General features: G+C 38.4%; 1 long non-coding RNA gene across 1 annotated transcript in view; it reads left to right on the top strand.

Annotated features, from left to right (window-relative positions):
• Positions 1 to 1,420: 1,420 nt before the first annotated feature.
• The window catches only part of LOC143665528 (uncharacterized), a 65,921-nt gene continuing 41,418 nt past the window's right edge, over positions 1,421 to 25,923 (top strand). The window contains exons 1-3 of the long non-coding RNA XR_013167036.1: positions 1,421 to 1,494; positions 8,425 to 8,527; positions 8,625 to 8,717. This is a non-coding gene — a long non-coding RNA (uncharacterized LOC143665528). The remainder of the gene's footprint in view (positions 1,495 to 8,424; positions 8,528 to 8,624; positions 8,718 to 25,923) is intronic.

The following is a 25,923-nucleotide window of genomic DNA, read 5'->3' as shown; positions in this document are numbered from 1 at the left end:
CAAAAGCCAACCCAGCATCCATGCCAAATGACTGAAATTGAACTAACTCTAGCCAATACTGCTAGTATTTGTAATCCAGAAATGGAAGAGTGCTCTCTCATTGGATAGTGATGAAAATTACAACTCGAAATGTAGGTTCCACTTTCACCATCCCAATAGAATTGCTTGAGTTTACCCTACAGGGTAGAGGTCTTTTGGAAACTGGAAATACAAATCCAATGGTCACCGGGTTTCTAGCTTTTCTGCCCTTCCTGAACTGGTTTTCTGCCCATACTCAAGAGCTTCCAGCTGCTCCAGAGCACCCCCAGCTGTGGGGAGAATCCTCCTCTCTGCTAAATGTCCAGAGACCCTCTCTACACATCAGACTCCACCCACGTCAACTGCTTCCCTATCTGCTTGTATGGACCATCCAAGTCAAAAGGAACCACAACCCCATCCTCCTCCTTTTTCTTTTTGAAAACTAACTGATGCGATGAATTTTATTTCAGCCTTCCTACACAAGGCCACAAGATGTATTTTCCACTCCTTGGCTTCCCCTTCTCAATAAAAAGCAGTTACCGCTAACCACGGTAATCAGTTCTTTTCACTAGCAATAAAGCACAAATATCACAGTTTTGAGCTTATTTTTAAAAGAAGCACAATTTAAAAATCTTTAGAAAGTGGATGCCTGCAGCTGAGTGGTATAATGACCTCTCCTTACAAATCAACATTAGACCCAGATTGTATTTCCGAGTGAAAAGGCTGCTGGGCCAGAGAGAGTGACCTTTGGAAGAGTGACTACTTGTTACCTTGTCAGCCTCAGTGCTGCCTGCCATTAGAAAGAACTACCAAGTAATGAACTCTTTACAGCCTGTGCGCATCTGTCCCCTAAAGGGCACTTTCTGGGGAGGAAAAAAGGCAATTGATTTTCTCTCTCCAATAGTCATCATCTTATACTTCTAGGCCATATAACTACCTAGCACTGCTTATGTTCAATTCTCAGGGTACCTTATATAACAAGAGCAATTGATTATGGGTTTTCTTTTTTCAAATAGATTTCAAAGCCTAGTGCTTTTGCACAACATAAAATAATACCTAATATTGTAGGCAGACTAGGTTGCAGAGACAAAGAAGACAGATTTTCTTGTTCTTAAGGATCTTTTATTTGAGCCTAGTTATAAAAGGAATATCTAAATTCTCTGCCCATTGTCTCCAAATATTTTAATTTTTATCTTGAATGCTGAGAATTTTTTAGAAAAAAAATTTTTTTTTAATGACTTCACTTAATTTCTCCAAATCTTAGTTCTCTCATCTGAAAAATAAGGAAGTTCTTTTTACCTTTGAGACTATTTGATTTTATTTTATTGCACGGGCAGGCACCAGGAAACGAACCCGGGTCTCTGGAATGGCAGGTGAGAACTCTGCCTCTGAGCCACTGTGGCCCGCCCAAGACTATTTGATTTTAAGAAGTAGAGTTGAATAACATGTAGCAAGAAGCTTCAAGAAGTTTTCCTGGTAGGTTTGTAGGGAACAAACTCTGAGACCAGAAGATCCACAGGATATCGTTTCTTGTTGTTGTTATTTTTTTTAATTAGGATATATTTTTTAAAATAGAAATAAATTGTACAACAAAGTTTCCAACAGGTAATTTTTTAAAAACTTCTTATTCATGAACATCAGAAGTGTTTGGGCACTAGGAGAGAACATCAGAAGCCTAAGACATGGTCTCTGTGGTCAGGACTCACACAACGCCTTGCTAGAGGAAAATACACATAGACGTAGAAAAGTCAACCCCAAGGTAACCTGGAAAGGTGTGGGGCTGGTAGTAAGGAAGCTCGGTCTACTGAGAAGACAGGGTCACATGTGTTGGGAAGGCCCCTCAAGCGAGGGCAGGCATCCTGAAAAAGATGGGAAGCCAGCTGAATCTTCAAGTATGGCAAGTGAGAAAGCTCCCGGCGCTGGTCTAAAAGATTTACTTTTTGCATCAGTGGAACATAAATTTAGAGAGGAACAGTGGGGGAGGTTATAGAGGAGACTTATGACTTTGAGCTTAAACCTAAATTTTTTGGGAAATGCCTTTTATTATAAGCATTTAAAGCAGTGCTACCAGAGAAGGGTCATGCACCTTAGGAGTTACACAAGACAATTCCCTAGGATGTAGGAAGAAAATAGTACAGCTTCTATCTATATTTATTTTGTATTTCATCCTTCAAATAGTTCAATTTTTATTTATTTTTGTAACATATGTAACACATTGGTGTACAGGGATATAACATTAATATATATTGGGGACACATTATCCAATTTTTTTCTGATAGTAGTGAATATCAAAGACAGCTAGAGATCATTGCTTTGCAACATTGTTATTATCACAATAAAAATTGGCGTTTACTAAGTACTTAATATGTGCCAGGGATTATGTTAAATGCTTTGTGTAACTGTTATTTTATTGAATCTGCAAACTAATCTCTATGAGGTAGAGGTTTGCGCAGGTAAAGTAACTTGCTCAACATCATTCAAATAGTATAGAACTAGGTTTAAACCTAGTGCCATATGCACTCCAGAGCCTATGGAGTGCATTTTTATTCTTTTGCTTTGACATAGCACAAAACTGTGAGTCCTTGCTTAATACAAGTTTCTTGGACTTTTTTACTTTCTTGTTTGTAAAGATGAACTGTTTCAATTGTTGTATATTGCTAGATACAATGTGGCAGGAGTATTTTTGAATTTTTAAAGTATTTTTATAACTTTGCATAGGGTATAACACTAGAATAATTGTTTACAACCAATAAATAATTCTAATTTGCCATTTTGGATAGGTGTCGCAGATGTGTTATGTCCCCCAGGGGGGAAAAAGTCTTAATCTTAATCCCATTCCTATAGGAATGAATAAGAGTATGAAGATGTTACTTTTAGTTACAGTGTAGCCAATTGAATCAGAATGGGTCTTAATCCTAATACAGGAGGCCTTATAAAGAGAAAGGCACAGGGGAGGGGTGCAGCCAGAAGTGAGCAGGAACCCAGAAGAGAAAGGAAAGAACATCACCCTCTGGCGGGAAAGCCAAGGAATCCCGGGGATTGCCGGTCCACCTGGATGCTACCAAGCCCAGGAGGAAGCAAACCCTCCAGCCTGGGAAACCACGAGATAATAAATTCGCATTGTTTAGTCCAAACCCAGTTTGTGTTTTGTTTTTGATAGCAGCCTAGAAAAACTAAGACAATAGAGTAAGAATGTTCTTTTTCCTGTAGAAAGTTTTAGCTACATACTCCATACTCTTAGCAGCTAGGTGGGGTCACCTTCTCCATAGACTTAAAAGCATGCACTGTACCTCTCTTCTTACTCCAGGGCAGGGCTATATGGAACAGTAAACCGGAAAAATTGAAGAAGACAAACAATCAAATTCTGTTGTGCAGAATTCTCTATATGACAGGGCAGTTGAATCCTCCGCCCTCTGTACCCCCTGGGACCACGTTTCCTGAGACAAGTGCAACCTGGAACCTGTGGGACTGCCTTAAGGACAAGGGACACACCAGTTTCCACCACTTGGCACACACCTGCAATTGAGAGTGTCAGTATATTGGAATACACAGGACAAGTGCTTGTTACCAAGCTGATAAAAAGATCCATTATTGATCCAGCTATAGTTCATTGACCTGAGCACTACAAAAGAGACACTGACCAATAATGGGACATATTAAAGCTGTGTGCACCTCATTTATAGCTACTGTGTTGAGACTAACATCTCCTGTGTGTGGAATTACTTAAGTCTAAAATCATGTATAATATATAAAAACTCATACATATAATGTATATAATGTTTGAGTAGACATGATCATGAATATATTAGAGGCAAAGATACTGATTTTGTGATTTAAAGAAAAAAGGCACTAGTATATATTTGCTGGAAAAATTACTTAATGGTGTGTCTTAACCAATAGTTAATGTCCTGGTATTGGCAAATTGCAGAAATCTACACCACTTTTACTACTTGAGGTAGTTTGAAGCTGAAGGGACCCCAGAAGATCATGTTCTTAAAGTTAATTCTTTCCTGTGGGTGTAAACCTATTATGGGTGGGAACTTTTCAATAAGTTATTTCAGTTGAGGTATCCCAAGGTGGGTCTTATGCTCTTACTGGGGTCATTTATAAAAGGATGAAATTCAGAGAAAAAGGAGAGAGAGAAAGAGAGTTTGAGAGAGAAAGCTACAGAAGTAAAAGCTGAAAGCAACTAAACCTGGAAGTGAAGGGAGATACCAGCAGAGACCACCTTGTACTTTGCCATCTGACAGAGGATTCCAGGTATTATCTCAATGATGCCTTCATTTGGACATTTTCATGGCCTCAGAACTGTAAGTTTGTAAGTTACTAGATCCCCATTGCTAACAGCCAGCCCATTTCTGGTATACTGCTTTCTGCAGCTCAATAGACTAAAACAGATTTTGGTACCAGAAGAGTGTGGTGCTGCATTGCAAATACAAAAAATGCTGGAATGGCCTGGGTAAGGGGAAAGGTCTGGAAGAATTGTGATGTGTTTGATAGAAAAGGCCTAGATTGCTTTGAAGGAACTGTTGGTGGAAATATGGATGCTAAAGATACTTTGGGTGAGGACTTAGACAGAAATGATGTATGTGTCATTGCAAATTGAAAGAAAGGTGATCGTTGTTTTAAAGTGACAGAGAATTTGGCAAAATTGAATCCTGCCATTGGATGGAAGGCAGAATTTGAAAGTGAGGAGCTTAGATATTTAGCTGAAGAGATTTCCAAACTAAATGTGGCAAGTGCAGCCTGGTATCTCCTTGCAGCTTATGATAAAATGTGAGAGGAAAGAGGCTGAGGCCTGAACTCCTGGGCACAAATGAATCAGAAATTAATGGTTTGGAAAATTCCGAACTTTTGGAAAGTGAGTCAAAGAATAGAGCCCCTTCTGAGGACTTAATTGAATATGAAACCAGTCAGCCATTTTAGTACAAGTCAAGATTAGAAATGCAGTTAACCAGGAAGGATCTGTGGAAGGTCCTACTATCTGACAGTTGGGACCTTTGAGTACTGCATGCAAAATTGACAAGTTTTTTGCAAGGTCTGTATGAACAGAACCACTGCTAGCCTGGATAAAAGGGATAGAAAAATAAAGATTGAGGAAGAAATAATTCAGAGGCAGAATCATTGAAGCTGAGCTCTGGAGTGAAGAGCTTGAGCATTGAGCCATGAGAGTGGTCCCACACACCTAGGTAGAAAGGGTGAGTATGTTCCAGAGCTTGCAGAGGGTGGGCCTTTCACCCCATTTTATAGGAAGAGTGCTGCCACCCTAGTCTTCAGAATGGGTGGAACACATTCCCTGGGGGTTGTGGAGAGTCTGGCCACCACCCCACTGTTCTGAGAGGGTTGAGGTTGTGCCCAACACACAAAGAAGGTGAACCCTAGTATTTGGCTGCCACCTCAATGCTGCTTGATGATGACGGAGTGGAGAGCATGGCCATCACCCCAATGCTTGAAAATGTTGGAGCCCTCATCCCTGTGGAGAGAGAAGAGCTGCTGCAAAAGCCCTTGGAAAGGGTTGAGCTGTCACTTCATCAAGCCCAGAGGACAAGGCATCATTTTATAGATGACTTTCAGACCTTGAAATCAATGGACTGTGCCCTGCAGGGTTTTGGAACTGTTTGGGACCCATGGCCCCTGTTTTCCTTCTAGTTTCTCCCTATGACAGTGGGAGTGTTTATGACTTTCTCTTCTTTGTATATTAGAAGCAGATAACTTGTTCTAAATTTCACAGCTCCACAGCTGGTGGGAAATTGTGCCCTGACAGACCATATCCGTAACTGATTCTGATGACACTTTCTACTTAATACAGGGGGCAGTAGCTTTGTCTCTGTAGCTGGAAGTTGTGCTTCAGTGGTCATTTCCTACCACTGGTGAACCAGGGTGTCAGGCCTCATTGTCTGAGGTTTACTCATTCAGACAGAACCCTCTTCTCTGCATAATCCATGCTTACCACTTCTGGCCTGCAGATTGATGATGCAGGAGCCAATAAGGGATTCCTGGGTGGGGCAGCAGCAGACACGATCCTGCTTGTCTGGTAAAGTGGAAGTGAGCACACCTCACTTCTTTTTACTCCCACTCTAACAGTGGTGAGCTTCCTGTACAGGCAGGGGAGAAGTCTGTCCTGGCTTGCCATGTCCTTTGGTTAAAAAGGAAGCTGGGGGCCCCAAGGGAATCCCAGGTGGAACTAGTTAGAGCCAGGGGATTGAGAGGGCAAGGCCTACTGTACCGAATACCTATTACATGCCCGACACTCCTGTAGTGGCTGGGGATCCAAGCAAAATAGATACTTCCTTCCCTCAGAGAACTAAGAGATTGGTGAGGTAAGAAAAGCCCAAGAAGTTATGTAACCAGAGCCTTGAGGAAGTGACTTTTGAAATGGGATCTAAAAGGCCAATAAAATAAAGCCTGCTGAAGAGACAGTCACACAAGGTCAGCAGGTGCCAGTGACTTGAGGCAGGAGGAAGTATAGTATTCTTAGATCTAAAAGAGCACCACTGTGAATGGAATTCAGAGACCAAAGGGAAAGTGTGCAAGATGAAGCCTGAGAGGTCAGCAGGCCAGAACATGCAAGGCATTTTAGACCAAGCTAATTATCTCGGTCTCTATCCTATGAACATCAACCAGTCACTGGATGGCTTTAATTTCAGAAGGGATTGCCATGCTCTGACTTGCATTTTTAAATCCTGCGGGGTGGAGAGGGTAGGGAGAGTGGATATTGTAGATCATGAAGATGCTACTGGAGGAGCCCCAGGAAGCAATGAGAGGGGTGTGGGCTGGGGTTGTTCATCCTTCAAGCTCAGGATGCATTAGAAGCACAAGATGCAGTGGGGAGAAAGAAGCTGTTATCAAGAATGACTTCTGGCTTCGTGGCTCTGTGTCCGTGGCATTTACCAAGGTTGGAAGTGCTAGGAGATGACTGGGATGAGAAGAAATATAAAGAATCTAGTTTGAAACATATTGAGTTAGAAATACCTTTAAAACTTTAAAGGAGATGTCTCATGCAAAGCATGAGTTAGGACCTTTTTATAGCTATTTTCTGTCTGGGACTTCCTCCACCCATATAGCCTCATGTCTGGATTTCTTATTTTATTCTTGTCTCTGTTCAAATGTCATCCTATCTGAGGAGACTTCTTGACTATGTTTCCTTAAACACCATCCTTGCACCATTGCTCTCTGTTCCCTCATGAACCTGAGACCTCCTGCCCTCCCTAGTTCTGGTGCCCTGGGCAGGCAATCCCACAAAGGAGGTCCTGATACCCTCACCATCTGCAATGACTCTTTATCGTGAAGGTTTGCCCTGCACCAGAAATGACCTTGCCTTGTTCTGAAACAGTAGCTATTTGTGCTTCCAAACCAACGTGTTGTCCATAAATGAACCTTAAAAAAACAAAACAAAACACTTTTCTCAAGTTCTAAGGTCACATTTGTTCTTCTTGGGGATAAGGGGCAAGCCCTAACAAAATGTGTTGTTATATCATTTTTTCCCAGCTTAGTTGACCATTTAATGTGAACACTGATGATGATTGAAATCTAGTTCCTTCTCTCAATTTCAGAGAAACAATTATAGGCTTAACTTTTTTATCAAGGTAACGCATGTATGTAGCAAAAAAAAAAAATGTACTTAAAGGTTTATGAGGAACAGTAACATTCTATTAGCCCATCTGTTTCCACAGAAGTAGCCAACTAAACATTTTGTTTTTCGTGTTTTCTGGTGATTATCTCCGTAACACTAAACAATATGTTCCTAAGCTATTTCTAGTTTATCTATTAATACACTGTCTTTTGGTCCCTGCCTTAAAAGACCATTTTTTCTTAGCTCATTTTCACTTCTTATCATTTTTGGTAGTTATTATTTTAGTTCTTCTGTTGGTTACATTTAAATAGTTAAATGTTATTTATTTAGATAGTATCTCTTCTCTTCCTCTTTAAAATATGTCTTTATTTAAAGATATTCTCTTGACTCCTACCAAATTAGATGGTGTTATTTATATTATCATCATTATGTAAATACTTCTCACTGAGTACAAAAAGAATGGGCTGGTTTCCAATGTTGTTACCACTGGGCCTATAATGAATGTTCCTACATGAATTCTCTTTTCATATTTTCTATCCAAATCTGGCCACAATTTAATTTGATCCATATGACTTGGCTATAGCTTTTTCCTTCTTTGGGAAAGACATATTTATTTTATTTTAATATCACAAACATCATCTATTCACCTTATTTTTCCCATTTTTTCCCCTTGGATTCATTCCCTTTTTCTCAAGAACACTTCTGATGGTTCCATTTTCATAGGGTTTTGTTTTATATGGCCAATATTCTTTTCTCTCCTTCATGGTGATGGTTTTCTTCTTATGCCTGTAATCTTTAGCTGACCATTGCTATTTTTCTTATTGATTCTCTAGCATCGTCAGGATGGCTGCCTGGGAGCTCCACAGACTTGGGCAGGACTTGCAGACTGACTGGTTTCACTGCAGAAGGGAGAGGAATTGGACAAACATCACAAAGGTAAGGGCTGCAGATACCTAGTCTTGTAATTCTAACTCTCACAGAGTTCACTCAGTTCTTAACACCCCCTATTTTGTTTTGTGTTGGAACTGTCTAGGATTTATTAGTGATGGTGGAAAGAAAGCAGCAAGTGACACCCTGAGAAGCTGGGAGGACCTGCATGAGCTAAATGGCAGATCATCATGAAAAGGTATAAGATTTCTCCTAGAAATAGAGAAAGAAAGCAGGGCTTGTGCTAGGAATACAGCGATGAAGATAGGAAAGTCTCTGCCCTTGTAGAATGATATTTTAGGATTGCAGATACCAAACAGGAAAATTAAACAGAAAACCTAAGATGTTAGGAGATTATAAGAGTGAAGAATGAGCAGGGGAGGGTTGAGAATGGTGATTCTGGGAATGGGGGATTCTCTCAGTGGGCGTGTTAAGGGAAGGCCTCCCTGTAGGAGGGGATGTCTGAGCACGAGGGAACTTATGGGAAAGCACTGCAGGATAAAGGGACAGAACTGGCCATGGCAATGAAGGGCCATGTGTGTGGTGGGTGTGAGGACCAGCAAGAGGCCTGGGTGGACAGAAAACAGTGACGTCTAGAGTCAGGGAGTAAAGGCCATCATGGGCCAGATGACAGAGAGCACTGTTACCAGGTAAAGCATTCACTTTCAACACGACGTGATAGTAACTGAGATTTGGGGAAAGGGATCAAATGGGGAGACCAGGTGGAGACTATGACAGTGACAGGAGGCTAAAGGTGGTGGTGGTTTTGCGAGGGCAGGAGCAGCCGAGGTAGAGATGGAGAGAAGGGCCTGTTCTGTGGGCAAAAATCTAGAGACTTAATGATGCCTGAGAGTATGAGAGAAGACAGGACTCAAAAGGGGATCAACCTGAGCATCTCTATGAGGGGTCCAAAGAACTGATCTCCAGGATGAGGGACTTAAGAGCACAGGACCATTTCCTTCCAGGAGCAGGTGTCCCTATGCATCACTTGAAAGCTGCCCTTTCCAAGGAGACATGTAGAACAGAGTTTCCTAAACTGTGATGTGCACATGAATCCCCTGCGGTTTTGTTCAAATTCAGATCTGACTCTGTAGATCCGGATTGGGGAAATGAACTTTTCATTTATAAAATACTCCCAGATAATGTCACCTTTTGTGTGTGCGTGTGTGTGTGTGTGTGTGTGCCTGGGAATAAAATGCTGGAGAAGGAACACTGGAAAGAACAAGTGGAATGCTAAGACTGGGGCCTGCCCAGTGGAGCTGTTATCCCTTTCTTTGTGGTTCTGCTTTGTATCCCTACCTTCCTATAGACCTGCTTTCCCTGAGCTTCTGCCAGAAAAATTGGCATTCATCGCTCACCTCACAAAAGGCAAGGAGGCCTCCTGTCCTGGTCCTGCTTAATCTGTCAAAAGGCTTTCCTCCTTTCTATCTTACAAAAATCGCTTAAAAATCTCTCCTCCACCAATGGATTAGGGGTCTGTTCCTTTATTATCATGTTTTTGGAGTCTAGAGAGAAAGAGCAGATGAGCACTTCTGAATTTGCCATTTGAACCAAAAGTCCCAATTTGTATCTTGAAATGTAGGATGTTAACTGTCTGAATGAGAGATTTTGAATATGTTATTCATCTACAGTGTCATTTGGATTGGGAAATATTGGCCACATATAATTTCTTGCACTGAATTCAAGTTGGGAAAATAATATTACATATCCGTCACAGTGTTAGTCTTTTTGGTGAAGTTTAAATATAGCGTTTGAATGAATGCCTACCATAACACATAAAATGCTGACTAAGCACACCATTTTCTAATATCCATCAGACCCAGTCTTATATAAAATGGAAAACATCATAGGAGGCAAAAGGATATGGAAGAGTGTAATGAATTCATGAGTCAGTTTGTAGAATTTCTTTTATCAACTAAAAAAAAATGAACACCACATTTTCCATAAACATTTAATTTCCACTTGAAGTTCTTTGTTGAATTTGCTATAATTACCTCTTTAGGGAAATCATTCCACTTTCTGACAGTAATTAGTTCTAAGAATATTTTCCCAATTTCAGTCTAAGTTTGCCCTTTGCTCTTGCTTTACAGTTTTTCTGACCTCTTCAATCTAGTCTGCTTTCCTCTTTAGACACTTTTTTTTTTTTACTATCTTTTCTAACTGAAATGTTTCTTTAAATAAGTCAAATCTCTTGACCTTTTTTTTTAATCTTTTCCTTCTCATATCAGCAGCCTTTTTTCTTTGTTACTAGAATTTCAGGTTTCTCTTAACATTCTATTTCCCCAAATACAGTTTTCGCATAATATATAAGTGAATCTTTCATCCAACTACAAAATAGCACCCTAATCATTAGGTGGGGAAACCCTTTTGTCATCCTTCAAGTCGCAATTAGGTAAACCTTTCTTTAACAAATACACACACTGTATTCAATATGCTTATAGATATCTCTCCTGGGGTGGACTCTAAGGCAATTTTGAGCATCCTATGATTTTCATCGTCCTAGTTGAAATTTCTATGTGTTCAACTCATAGATTCTGCAAATGTTAAATTGTCAACTGACAAGACCCAGACTATTCATGGGTATTCTGAACCCGATTATTTAATCATTTATTCAATACCAGTTACATGCCAGCCACTGGTGCTTGGCATTATGATGCAATAGTGAATTAAAAAGAAACTCAGCCCTTGCTCTCAGGAAGCTTAGCAATCCAGTTGGGGAGAAAATTTCACTTGTGATAAAAGCTATGAAGGAAAAGCCTATTGGAATTAATTTTGATGGGACCCTGGGCATTAAGGAAAGCCTGCTTGAGATGAGAGATGCAAAATACAAATAGAGTGATTTGTGTGAGTGTAAGTGATATTTAAGAAGCATTTGGGGCTTCAGCAACAATAGTTTTATTTTTAACAGCTTTATTGAAAAGTCACATAACATAGAATTCACCTATTTAAAGTATACAATCTATACTTGTGAAATCATAACCACAATCAATTTTAGAACATTTTCATCATCTCAGAAAGAAACCGTATACTTTTTAGCTATCACCCTGACAATTCCCTCATATCTTCATCCCTAAGAAATCACTTTCAACTTTGTTTCTTTATATTCACCTAATCTGGACATTTCATATAAATGGGATCTTGCTAATATACGGTCTTTTGTTAACTGGCTTCTTTCACCTAACATAATATTCTCAAGCTTCATCCATGACATAGTATATTTCAGTAGTGCATTCCTTTTTATTGCCAAATAACATTCCATTTTGTAGATATTTTATTTATCCATTCATCAGCTGATGTACATTGGGTTATTTCCACCTTTTGGTTATTAATAATGCCTCTACAAATTTTTGTGTGGACATATGTCTTAATTTTTCTTGCATATTTACTTAGGAAAGGTATTGCTGAGTCATAGGTTAACACAATATCTAACTTTTTGAGGAACTGACAAATAGTTTTCCAAAGTGGCTGCAGTATTTTATGTTCCCAGGGATGTATGAGTGTTCTAGTTTGCTAGCTGCCGGAATGCAACACACCAGAGACGGATTGGCTTTTAATAAAAGGGGATTTATTTTGTTAGTTCTTCAGTAGAAAGGTAGCTAACTTTCCACTGGGGTTCTTTCTTACGTGGAAGGCACAGGATGGTCTCTGCTGGTCTTTTCTCCAGGCCCCTGGGTTCCAACAACTTTCCCCGGGGTGACTTCTTTCTGCATCTCCAAAGGCCTGGGCTGAGCTGCAAGTGCTGAGATGAGGCATGCCAAGCTGCTAGGCTGTGCTACGTTGCAATCTCTCATTTAAGCACCAGCCAATTAAGTCAAACGTCACTCATTGCAGCAGACACGCTGCAGATGTAATTGGCAACAGATGAGATTCACGTACCATTGGCTTATGTCCGCAGCAACAAGATTAGGTATGCTCACCTGGCCAAGTTGACAACTGAATCTAACTAACACAATGAGGGCTTCTGCTTCTCCACATCCTCACGAACAGCTGTTATCTGATTTTTTATTATAGCCATCCTAGCAGGTGTAAAGTGGTATCTCATTGTAGTTTTATTTGCATTTCCCTAATCACTAATAATGTGGAGTATATTCATATGTTCTATTGGCCAATTGTATATCTTCTTTGGATAAATGTGTTTCTACCTTTTGCCCATTTTTAACTTATTTTCTTATTATCAGGTTCTAAGAGTTATAGCAGCAATAGTTTTTTTTTCAAACAATCTTTTTTATTTAAAAATTCACCTCAAAATTCATTTCTGGATTTTAGTTTTTGTTTTAAAAGATGCAAACATTTAAAAGCATGTAATGTTACTAGTCTATGGTTCATCATGTTATGCAAATTTTAGTTTTTGGATTGGAGAGATAAACCATTGGACCTGATTAAGCACAGTACTCTTGGCCAATAGGTCAGAAATCCAGGCACATGTGTGTACTCAGGCAACAATCAGATGTCTGAATTTATGGAGTCACACCTCAGCTGAGGGCACTATTAGCTCTGCAACGCCTCCAAAACCTACTAGTAAGTCAATGAATAAGAGATTGTATGTAACTTAGTAAAACAAAACAAAATGAAACAACTACACCTGCTTTCTAAATTACATTGCAAAGTCAAAATAGATGAATAAAGTTGTAGCCTCACTCTAATTCATGGTTTTGCTATCCACACACCAGAGTTCCATGTAATTAGATGATAGAGGATTATAAGATTCCTCTGGTGGCTCAGAAATATGGCTGGAATGATCTGTGATGATAAGATTTCCCATAATTGCAAAGCTCGAATGTTTCTTAAATTGGGGCAGTGAATATAAATCACAGTATAAAATCCTTATTTCTTTTATTGGAAAAGGAACAGGTAGCTATATATAAGAATCACTTATAAGTGTCTATTTTTTTTAAATGAAGATATAAAATATTACTTGCATAAGGATTTAAATAAAAGGCCAAGAAGAATATTAAGTAAAAAAATCATAGGAAGGGACACTATGGGGTCAAAAGAGAGAATTGTCATTCTTAGAGAAATATATTTGAATTATTGCCTAACTAAAAATCATAGTATGCTGCTATAACTAATGATGAATGTCAACTGTTCCATTAATTCCAAATTGGAAACCAATTTTAGGAGTAACAAGAACACAACTAAGACTAATTGTCTAAACCTGATCAGTGTATTAGCACGTTCAGTGCCTGGCATGTACCTGATTACTTATATAACCTACCTTTTGTAAATAATATGAAGTTTAATATATGTTAACAAGTGTGAGAGCTCACATCATCACTGCTTGCTGGCAGTGATATATAGGCTTACTGGATAGTTTATAAGTCTTTAAAGAGTGCTAGAGCCCACCCAGCAGAATCTTCAACCAATGAACCCAAAACACTGTAATTAGCAAACTATAATAAAATTCCACCATTAAAAGTTAAATGTGCATGAATCAGAGAGGTAGGTCCTTAAAGCAGTAGGTACACTATCCTCAGCAATAAATGTTGAGTCCAACTACCCTCAAGTTTCAGGTAGGGTTGAATTGCAGATCTACATCTCATTTAATATTATTAAACTCTAGTTTAAAAAGCAATTTCCAAATCTAAAAGTAGCTTAATTAATTTTGTAGTGTTATAGATAGTAATGTGAAGGAGAATAAAAGTAGTCTCAAAGGAATTATGTTAAGGTACATTGGAAATACCCAAACCAATGTTTTAAATTAAAAAGCAAATAAATACAGAATAATACTACAAGTGTATTAACTGTGTAACAAATGTTCCTCTGGAAGCTAAACTGCTGGGTTTTTTTTACATTATTTATGTGTTACAGATTGTTTAGACACCACATTTGGGGTCTAAGTTGCTTATTGTGTCTGCAAGGATTTCAACTCTACTTATTTGAGAACCTATCTAGAGTAGAAATGTCAGGTCATCTTTAGTCAAACATTACTATGGATGTAGCTCTTTTTACAATTCGGTTCTCTTGTGTTCAGAAATGGCAGAGAAATATTTTCATTTGACACTCTTGGTTGACATTTCAGATTTGGTGGCTGTCTCCCATCAGTCCAGCTTCCCAGATGCTCAGTAGTGCAACGATTTTCTGTTGGTCAACAACAACATAATGCACTCTCACCTACTACAATGCTGCCAAAAGCCACTGCTCTTTTGCTTTCATGGTAGTGTAAATTTCTCTGAATCTAAATCTAAAGCTAGGTATTTTGCTTGTTTGTCTCCTTTGACTTAACTTCCTCCATCACAATTATTACTGCCAAAAAGATATGTGTCCACATATTAGAGGAATGTCATAACTAATAGACACATGCCTCATTGGAGTCTCTACACTCAACGTCCCAGATGGGGTATTAGAAAACATAAAGTGTTCTCCATCTGCTTCATATTTGATGGAGATACCTTTGGTAGAACATTATGGGAATAATTCCTGGGCAAGTTATAAAGGCTGGAGTCTACAGAAATGTAACATGTGATGGTGGAGAGTCATATATCATTTGCTGCTAAAAAAAAGCCAATTGTTTGCTTGGGGAAGAAGTAGGATTTTTATGAGAAGGGTTGTTATTTCAGTCTGTTTCAGAGGACATGGATTTTGCAGGATCAGCATGTTTTTCGTAATGGAATCACTTTACTATCAAAGTCTTCTAGTGGTAGGCATTCCTCTCCCTCAGAAACAAAAAAAATACGACCCTTGGGTGGTTTACAATCACATGAGAAATCAGCAAGATCACCACTTATAAGTCAGGGAAATCTCATGGGTTCAGGCTTCTTGCTTTGATAGTTGATTAGCAAGAGGTAGTCTTGAGGAGCCTCCTGTATGCCAACAATTTCCAGGTGTGGTGGAAGGTTAATTAACTAATATGGTGGAGGTAGAGTAGCTAAGGAAGGATATGCCTGGGCTGTATTTATAGCTAAATGTAGATCAGCTGGTACTTGTAAGGAGCTGCTGGGTGGTTTCACACCATCTTTCAGATTTAACCAATAGATGTCACAAATACAGCAAGCCTACTTACTCATCTCCTCTTCGCTGTCTGCTACCAAGTAGAAAATCTGTTCCATAGTGTTGATATTAAAAAAAAAAAGTAGCTGTTTTCATACTCCTTTTTTGTTAAATGTCAACCTAGGATCCACTTGCGGCATAAATTTAAAACAATAATATGGCTAGGCTTCTTGGCATGATCATCTTTGTAAAATTCCTAGACATCTGTATCTCCAGTTAAACAACCACTGTGTAACACAAACCATCTTCTTTTCCATGCAGTATAGGCCAGGAAAATGTCCAAATCAAGGCACCATCAAGGCAGTGCTTCCTTCTTGGAGGCCAGCTATGGGTGGTCCTTGGTTCCTCTGCCACATGGCAAGGCTCACAGCAGGGTTTCCAATAGTTTTAACCCTGGTCTACTTGGCAACCTTTTGGAAAATAGCTCTTCTTCATCACAGTGGTAATGAAAGATGCCCTTTGATAACCCCGTGGGAAATTTGTTTGCATCTGCAAATACCATAAAGATTTATGGTGAGTAATTAGTTCCTTGATTTGATTCATTGGAAGTTTTCATAGGAAGACAAATAATTCTAGAAAAGATAAGAGACACTTACTTTAATCCAAGGAATTGTAAAATGGCCAAATCTTAATGTGTTTCCTACAATGTTACCATTTTCCCTGTTTGACAAGTCTCCTTGGCTTTTCTTTTTTTCTGTATGCTGTATGGCAGGGTCATTTCATTATTTTTCCATGTGAGTATCTCTTTATTGCGGTACCACTTATTGAATTTTTGTGTTTTTTTGTTTTTTGGGGGAAATACATGGACTAGGAATCGAACCCGGGTCTCCCACATGGCAGGTGAGAATTCTACCACTGAACTACCCTTGCACCCCCTCCCCTTGGCTTTTCTAAAAAAATGTTTTGGATTAGTGTTTAATTTTTCCAAAATACTTACATAATTTCCACTATTCATTCCTTACTATTTAGTTAGAAGCATCAAGCTCTACAGTTACACGATTTATACTATTGCTGGGTCATTGGCAATTTTGATTCATGTCAAATTAATTTTCACATTTGATTAATGTCAAATGCATTCAAGGTACTGTGGATTTACGGTACTTGGAATTTACAAAGTAATTTCTGCATACAAAACAGTCTTCAGATAGTAACTAATTATACTTTACAATATACCTGATAGATTTATGATTAATATTTGTCGTGATGTCAAACTCTATGAAGTACTTACTTGGCATAAATGTCTAATGTGATATAAGTTAATTGAGGAGAATCTGTGCTTTTCAACTTGCAGGCAACTATTTATCCAGATATGTCACTAATTTCTTGGCAGATTTTTTTTCTTCCAAAAGCAATACATCATAATGTTACTAAACCTTGATAAGTTATGGTTTGTTTTAGAGGATTCATGAATAAAAATATGCCCCATGGCATTGATTTCATTATAAAAGGAAGGGAAATTCAAAATTTCTGTAAATTGGAAAGGTGACTGTGTTGAGAAATGATTAACCTATTTAAAACACATTAAATTTCAAGTGGGCTATTTGAATACGTAACAGTGGAACAAGTTCAACTATTATTTAGGATAAGGAGACTCCTAGGAGCCACAAAAACTGGATTCTAATCCAAACCCTGACATTAAGGTCTTTGGTGCTGCTTGGGCAGTTCTATAATCAGTTACCTTACTTACACAATCACGAGGTCATAGTAGGTCATATCCATAAAATGATAAAAAGTACTCTGAATGCAGCCCCAATTGTCAATTGTTTGACCAGCCAACAACCTGAATGAGCTTGGGAAGAGGGGACCTCAAACATCAAATGATACCATATTTCTACTGACACCTTCACTTCACTTTGGTGAGACCATGAGCAGAGGGACCAGCTAACTCATATCCAGACTCCTGAGCCACAGACACTGTGAGATAGTAAATTTGTATTGTTTAGACTGCTAATTTTGTTACAGAGTTGTTGCATAGTAATAGAAATCTTATACAGTATCTATAAGGAATAATGAATATAATACATATTTGAAAATCAAAGAATATGCCAAGAACTTGAATTATTTAATGTAAGATATATATTCTATTTAAAAGTAAGGTAATGACTATGAAGGGATAGCAAGAGGGAGGTTTTGGGTGATGTAACTCTTCTGCATATTGATTGTGGTGGTGGTGGATACGAAAATCTATAGTAGTGGTAAAATCCAAAGAAATGTGCACCAAAAGAGAAGAAAATTCAATTTCACCATAAGATAATTTAAAGAATAAACATAGGAGGTGTTTTAGTTTGCTAAAGCTGCCAGAATGCAATACACAAGAAATGGATTGGCTTTTATAAAAGAGATTTATTTAATTACAAATTTGCAGTTCTTTGGAGGAAAGACAGCTGGCTTTCATGTGTGTTTCTCTATCACATGGTAAAGCAGATAGCAATGTCTGCTGGCCTTCTCTTCCGACCTCTGGTTTCAGATGGCTTTCCCTGGGACGTTTCCTCTCTGTATCTCCAAACATCTGGGTCTATGAGTGCTGAGCCATGTTGCTTTTCTCTCTTCTGACTTCTCCTTTTAAGGCTCCTTCTGATTAAATTAAATGTCGCTCATTGCAGACACTCCCCTTAGCCAATTGTAGATGTAATCAGCCGTAGACGAAATTCATGTGCTGATGATTTAAGTCCACAGCAACAGAACAATAGGCACCATTGCCTGGCTAAGTTGACACCTGAACCTACCTATTGCAGGAGGGAATAACTTAAGATAAGGATCCTAGAGATTAAGTATCCTGACCTTTTAAATAAGAGTTTGTCTTCACTATCATATTGACTTCTCAAAGTTATGAACTGCACAATTAATAGGAATTGTTAAAGAAATTAACCTTACAGAATTGTCCTTGTTTTTAAATTTGTTCTATATTTCAAGAAATTTGTTGATCTTTAAAATTTGAAGCCAGTTCTTCAGTTTTTTTTAAGCCTGAATGCTATATCTTTCTAATTAAAATATAAACTCAGCAAAAGAGAAAACTATGTCCTTTTTTGTTGCCATTGTGCCTCACCCTAAGGGCAGTTCTGGCGCTGGCTTATTTTTTCAATCAGAATCATGAAGGCTTAATGAGAAAACATTAGTGGCATTTGCACTAAGGTCACAAATAAGGCAGAGGTGCCCACTATTGCTAGTACACTTTAATGTTATTCTGGAGGTATTAGCCAATGCAATTAAATAGAGAAAGCAATTATAGGTATTAGAATAAAAAAAAATGAAACTATCTCTATTTACAAGGGAGTACCCCTAGAAAACTATAGGGAATCAATGATGAAACCAACACTGCCCAATTAGGCAGGAGTATGTAAAATTAACATGCAAAAATCAAGAATATTTATATATGCAAGTAATAACCAACTATAAGATGTGACAAAGGATGAAAATGCATTCACAATAGCAACAATAAAGAAAAATATTTAGGAATAAGCATGACAAAAAATGTTCAAAACATATGTTTCCTGTTGCTGCTTGTGGTGTTTTGAAGCTAGATATCCCAGAAAAACACGTTCTTAAACTTAATCCATTCCCAGGAGTGTGAACTCTTGATGAGGGTGTGATCTTTTGATGAGGTTACTCCATTTTAGGTGTGTTCTACCTGAATCAGGATGGGTCTTAATCCTGTTACTAAAGGCCTTATAGGGAAAGTCTCAGAGAGAGAGAGCAAAAGCCAGAGGGAGCAGCCAGAAGCCGAACATCGGTAATCCAGAAGAGAAGGGAGAACCCAGGAGAGGCCACCATGTGTGTCACCATGTGACAGACAAGCCAAGGACCAGTGACAACCAGCAGCCAGCCCCAGAACACCACAGTCTTCTGGGAGAAAGCATTGCCCCAATGACATCTTGATTTTGGAGTTCCCCCTTGATAACATCTTGATTTTGGACTTCTCCTAGTCCCCCAAAACTGTGAGCAAACAAGTTCCCATTGTATAATATTTGCTTTGGCAGCCAGGAAACTAAAACACTGGTGTAGCAAATTATCACATACATAATGGCTTAAAACAATGCAAAAAATGTGTTATTTTGCAATTCTGGAGGTCAGAAGTTGAAAATATTTCTCACTGGGCTAAATCTGAGGGGTTGGCAGGGCTGCATTGCTTTCTGGAGGCTCTGGGGAAAGAATCTGTTTCCTTGGCTCATGTCTCCCTTCTATATTCAAAACCAGCGATTGTTTTTCATATTACATCACTCTAACACTAACTCTTCTGCCTCCCTATTCCATATTTAAGAACCCTTGTGATTACTTACATTGGGTCCACCTGCATACTCCAAGATAATTGCCTTCTTTTTTTTTTTTTTTTTTTGGCATGGACAGGCACCGGGAATTGAACCCAGGTTTCTAGCATGGGAAGGCGAGAACTCTGCCTGCTGAGCCACCATGAGCGGTCCAAATCTCCTTCTTTTAAACTCATCTGATTAGCAACCTTAATTTCACCTGCTATCTTACTTGGCCCTTAGCCATGTAAGGTAACATATTCACAAGTTCTGGAGATTAGGATGTGGCGAATCCTTGTGAGATCATTATTCTACTTACCACAATTTATATGAAGAAAACTATGAGTATTCCAGGAAGGCAGAAAAGTAGATTTGAACATATGAAAAAAAAAATTCCTTGTTCTTGGTTAGGATTTCTCACCATCATCAGGATGTCAGTTCTTTCTAATTTAATGTGTAAATATATTGCTATCCCAATAATATTCCAATGAGTTTTTTTTTTTATGGAGTGAGACAAGTTAATCCCAAAGTTCATATGGAAAAATAAACAAGAAGAGTTAGGAAAATATTAGAAAGTAAGATTTCTGAGAGAGGTCTAGTACTCTCAGACATTAAAACATACTAAAAGACTATGGTTAAAACTGCAGTGCTGGTGCATGGATAGACAGTTCAATTGAATAGAATAGAAAGTCCAGAAATGAAACCAAATATATAAACATCTAGCATATGATTTAGGTAGTATCTCAAATCCCTGGTTGAAAGATGCACATAAATAAATTGCCAATGGATTAGAGATCTAAGTGTAAAAAATAAAACATTTTTTTTTCCTGCTTAAAGAAAGCAAGAGTGAACTGTTCTTTGTTGGAAAGATGTATTTAAGAAGCACTCAAAATCCATAGGCAATAAACAAAAAGATTGATATATTGAACTACCTAAATTTTTGTTTTTAATTTTTACATGGGAAAAAGGACCAGAAACAAAATCAGAAGACAAGCATCAACTGGGAGAAACTATGTGCCACATGTATCACAGGTGAAGAGCTAATACCCTTGGTATGTAAGAATGTTTAAAAATTGAAGAATGAAAGATCAGAAACCTGATAGAAAAAATGAGCAAAGCACAAAATTCACAAAAATAGGTTTAGAAAATGTTCATCTTCACTGCTTATCAGAAAAATGCAAAATAAAACTACATCAGGATAACGTTTCTCACTCAACAGTTTGGAAAAATTTGAAAAGTTCGACAACTTATTATGCTGGTGAGGCTTTGGGTGAATGGGCACGCTCATGCGGTGCTGGTGGGAATGCAAAATGACCAACTACTATGGGAGAGAATTTGACAATAACAAGCAAAATCACACATGCGTTTACATTTCGATCCAACAATCTCACTTCTAGGAATTTATCCTGAGGATATACCCCCAACAATTCAAAACTATGCCTGCTCAAATTTATTCACTTCAGCTTTATTTGTAATTGTAAAATATAGGAAACAAACTAAATATCCAAGCATAAATTATATGGTAGTTTCCATTTTTACCAGGCAGTTGTAAAAATGAATGAGAGAGATCGCCATCAAATTATATAATATGGGGTGGGGTCAGAATGGAGTAAAAAAGGATGTGGATGGGAGTAACACTTCTTTCAGTGTACCTTTTGTATAGTTTTGACGTTTCAAAACATTAATATCTTGCATGTTCCAAAATTAAAATTAATTCATTAAGTATGAGACCTGGGGAAAAAACATTAAAACTGAAATCAAACTGAAAAAATTAAGCTAATATATCAAATAAATACCAGAACCACACTTAGGGAGAAGAAAAGAAAGAAGTATTTCAAGTAACTAATGAACACATTGTTGGAATATATGCCCTCAGTTTGGGGTAGAGTTCAGGCTGGGGAGGAGGGAATAATTGCAAATAAATTACAAATTCTTTTAGTAGTTTTTTTTTTAATCATGTCAATATGTCAAGGGAATTGTGAAACTACTTTGGATATATAATAGGAATAAGATAATAAATGTGTCAATGTTGTTGGGAGCTAAGGTTCTCACGGAGGAAAAAGGGACATTCAAAATGAAATGGGGAGGTAAGAAATAAAGGGATTGGAATTGGAGATATTGGTGTGTACTCATGATTTCTAAAATGTGTATATGTTTAATTATCTATTGCTGTGTTACAAATTACACTAAAATTTAGCAGCTTAAAACAACAAACATTATCTCAGTGTCTTTGGGTCAGGAGTCCAGGGACAGCTTAGCTGAGTGGTTCTGACTCAGGTTCCTCTTGAAGTTGCAATCATGTTTATGGTCAACTGTAGTCACTTTACAGCTGAATTGAGGCTGGAGGACCCACTTCCAGTCTCACTGATGTGGTTTTGACAATTTGCTTCCCTTCTCACTATGTGGACCTCTTCATAGGCTCTAACAAGATGACTTGTTACTCCCAGAAGGAGTAACGTGAAAGAGAGAGTGTTTGAGAAAGAAAGGGAGAAAGAATAAGAGAGAGAGAGGGAGAGGACAAAATGGAAGTCACATTCTCTTTTATAACCTAGTCTCAGAAGTAACATACTTCTGCCTTGTTCTATTTGCCAGACAGAGCAGACCTCATACAGTGTCAGACTGGACTATACAAAGGTGTGAATGTTAAGATACAGTGCTCGTGGGGGACCATCTTGGAGGTTGGCTGCAATTTATACATAAATGTCTGTATTTATAGATACATGTCTGTGTGAGTATACGTGGATTTGCATGCATTTACTTCTTAGCTCTGTATGCTGAAAGAGCCAAGAAGAAAATTCATACCCATAGCAATAAGTCCATCTAGCACCCATATTTTAGTATCTAGTATCATCCCCCACTAAAAGCAACCAGGACTTCTCAGAGAAATAGCTGATTCCAGGGTTAGGGTAGGGTGATCCAAGAACATCTCGCTATTCCAGAAAGTAAAGTAGTACTGAAAAACATGGTAAGACCATATTACATGGACATAGGAGCCAGCTGAATAGATTCCCATTAACAAAATCTGGGATAATTTGAACACCAAAATAATTAAATACAATAACGAGTTATAAATCATTGAACAATATGAATTCATGATTCCTTACTAGTGATAGATAAATGGGATAAGTGAATTCTGTTGCTTGCAGTAGAATGGCAGGGGCTTAGAGGTAAATGCGGAGAAATGCTGGATATCACTATTTTGCAACCATAGTGGTGAGGACTGGGCCGTAAAAGAATCATCAGTGCATGCCAAACCTAGAAGAAAATTTTAATGAAGAGCAGGCTGTTTGCATGGTCTTGGAGAAGTGTTTTCCTACAGACCATGTATTGGTTGTAACTCAGGAAAAAAACATTAATTAAAGAATGGAGAAATTGGGCAACACACTTACCGGGTCATCAAGATTAACATCACCAGCATGTAGGCACTTCCGGAGAAGATGGCGGCTTAGTAAGACGCGCGGGTCTTAGTTCCTCCTCCAGAAAAGCAACTAAAGAAACAGAAGCAATACGAAACAGCTCCCGGAGTCACAACAGAGACCAAAAAGACAGCGTACCCCATTCTGGAACAGCTGAACGGGCAGGGAGAATCTGCTGCGGTGAGCTACCCGAGGGGCGTGCGTTTTCCCGGCCGGGGCGGCTGGCGACTGGGGTCCCCTCCACGCACGTGGCTCACCGGCCTGACTGGGAACGTTGGATAGCGGGGCCCTCCCGTCACGCTTGGCGTTTCGGGCCAGCTGGGCAATTAGGACCGGCACTCTCCCAAGCCGCGGCGGCCAGCGACCCCCACCTCCACGCGCGGTTTCCCGGGCCAACTGCGGTGCAGACAGACGAGCGCCACGAGCGCCACCTACTGGGCAGGAAAAGAAAAACAGAGCCCAGAGATGTCACAGAAAAAGCTTTCAACCAGCTGCGTAACACACCCAGGGAAATCTGATCAAATGCCCAGACACCAGCAGAAAATAATGGATGACGCTCGGAAAATTGAAGATATGGCCCAGTCAAAGGAACAAACCAATAGTTCAAATGAGATACAGGAGCTGAGACAACTAATGCTGAATATACGAACAGAAATGGAAAAATTCTTCAAAAACCAAATCAATAAATTGAGGGAGGACATGAAGAAGACATGGGCTGAACAAAAAGAAGAAATAGAAAATCTGAAAAAACAAATCACAGAACTTATGGGAGTGAAGGACAAAGAAGAAAAAATGGAAAAAACAATGGATACCTACAATGGTAGATCTAAAGAGGCAGAAGCTACAATTAGTGAACTGGAGGATGGAACATCTGAATTCCAAAAAGAAACAGAAACTATAGGGAAAAGAATGGAAAAACTTGAGCAGGGGATCAGGGAACTGAATGACAATATGAAGCGCACAAATATACGTGTTGTGGGTGTCCCAGAAGGAGAAGAGAAGGGAAAAGGAGGAGAAAAACTAATGGAAGAAATTATCACTGAAAATTTCCCAACTCTTATGAAAGACCTAAATTTACAGATCCAAGAAGTGCAGCGCACCCCAAAGAGAATAGACCCAAATAGGCGTTCTCCAAGACACTTACTAGTTAGAATGTCAGAGGTCAAAGAGAAAGAGAGGATCTTGAAAGCAGCAAGAGAAAAACAATCTGTCACATACAAGGGAAACCCAATAAGACTATGTGTAGATTTCTCAGCAGAAACCATGGAAGCTAGAAGACAGTGGGATGATATATTTAAATTACTAAAAGAGAAAAACTGCCAACCAAGACTCCTATATCCAGCAAAATTGTCCTTCAAAAATGAAGGAGAAATTAAAACATTTATAGACAAAAAGTCACTGAGAGAATTTGTGACCAAGAGACCAGCTCTGCAAGAAATACTAAAGGGAGCACTAGAGTCAGATACGAAAAGACAGAAGAGAGAGGTATGGAGTAAAGTGTAGAAAGAAGGAAAATCAGATATGATATATATAATACAAAAGCCAAAATGGTAGAGGAAAATATTATCCAAACAGTAATAATACTAAAAGTTAATGGACTGAATTTCCCAATCAAAAGACATAGAATGGCAGAATGGATTACGACCCAGCAATACCACTGCTAGGTATCTACTCAAGGGACTTAAGGGCAAAGACACAGACGGACATTTGCACACCAGTGTTTATAGCAGCATTATCTGCAGTTGCAAAGAGATGGAAACAGCCAAGATGTTCATCAACAGACGAGTGGCTAAACAAACTGTGGCGTATGCCTACGATGGAATATTGTGCAGCTTTAAGACAGACTAAACTTATGAAGCATGTAATAACATGGATGGACCTAGAGAACATTATGCTGAGTGAGTCTAGCCCAAAACTAAAGGACAAATACTGTAAGGTCCCACTGATGTGAACCGACATTGGAGAATCAGCTTGGAATATATCATTGGTAACAGAGACCAGCAGGAGTTAGAAACAGGGTAAGATAATGGGTAATTGGAGCTGAAGGGATACAGACTGTGCAACAGGACTAGATACAAAAACTAAAAAATGGACAGCACAATAATACCTAAGTGTAATGTAACTATGTTGGAACACTGAATGAAGCTGCACCTGAAATATGGTTTTTTGTTTGTTTGTGTGTTTGTATCTTTTGTTTTTGTTTTTTTCTTTTTCCTTTATATATATATATATATATATATAATTAGTATTATTATTTTAATTCTCTTCTCTATATTAACATTCTATATTTTTTTCTGCTGTTTTGCTAGTTCTTTTCCTAAATCGATGCAAATGTACTAAGAAATGATGATCATACATCTATGTGATGATACTAAGAATTACTGAGTGCATTTGTAGAATGGAATGATTTCTAAATGTTGTGTTAATTTCTTTTCTTTTTTTTGATTAATAAAAAAATTAAAAAAAAAAAAAAGATTAACATCACCAGTGAGGAACAGGTGCAAATTGTGTTACTTTCAGGTGATGTATCCTAAAAACACAACATCACTCTCCCATGCACTACTCCAGCCAAGAATGCAAAGCCTTAGTCTGATCATAAGGAAATGATGAAAACAAAATGAAGATTTTTTTATTAAAAAAAAAAGGTGTGTGGAGGAACAGAATTCTTTAAAAATGTCAGTGCCATAAAAGAGTGTGAAAATGTTCCAGATTAAAAGAGACTTAAGAGGCATGACAATTGTTTTAGATTCCTAGGCTC

Source organism: Tamandua tetradactyla, chromosome 21 (genome assembly GCF_023851605.1).
Source record: "Tamandua tetradactyla isolate mTamTet1 chromosome 21, mTamTet1.pri, whole genome shotgun sequence".
Classification (NCBI taxonomy): Eukaryota; Metazoa; Chordata; class Mammalia; order Pilosa; family Myrmecophagidae; genus Tamandua; species Tamandua tetradactyla.
This window is presented reverse-complemented; position numbering and strand designations above follow the sequence as displayed.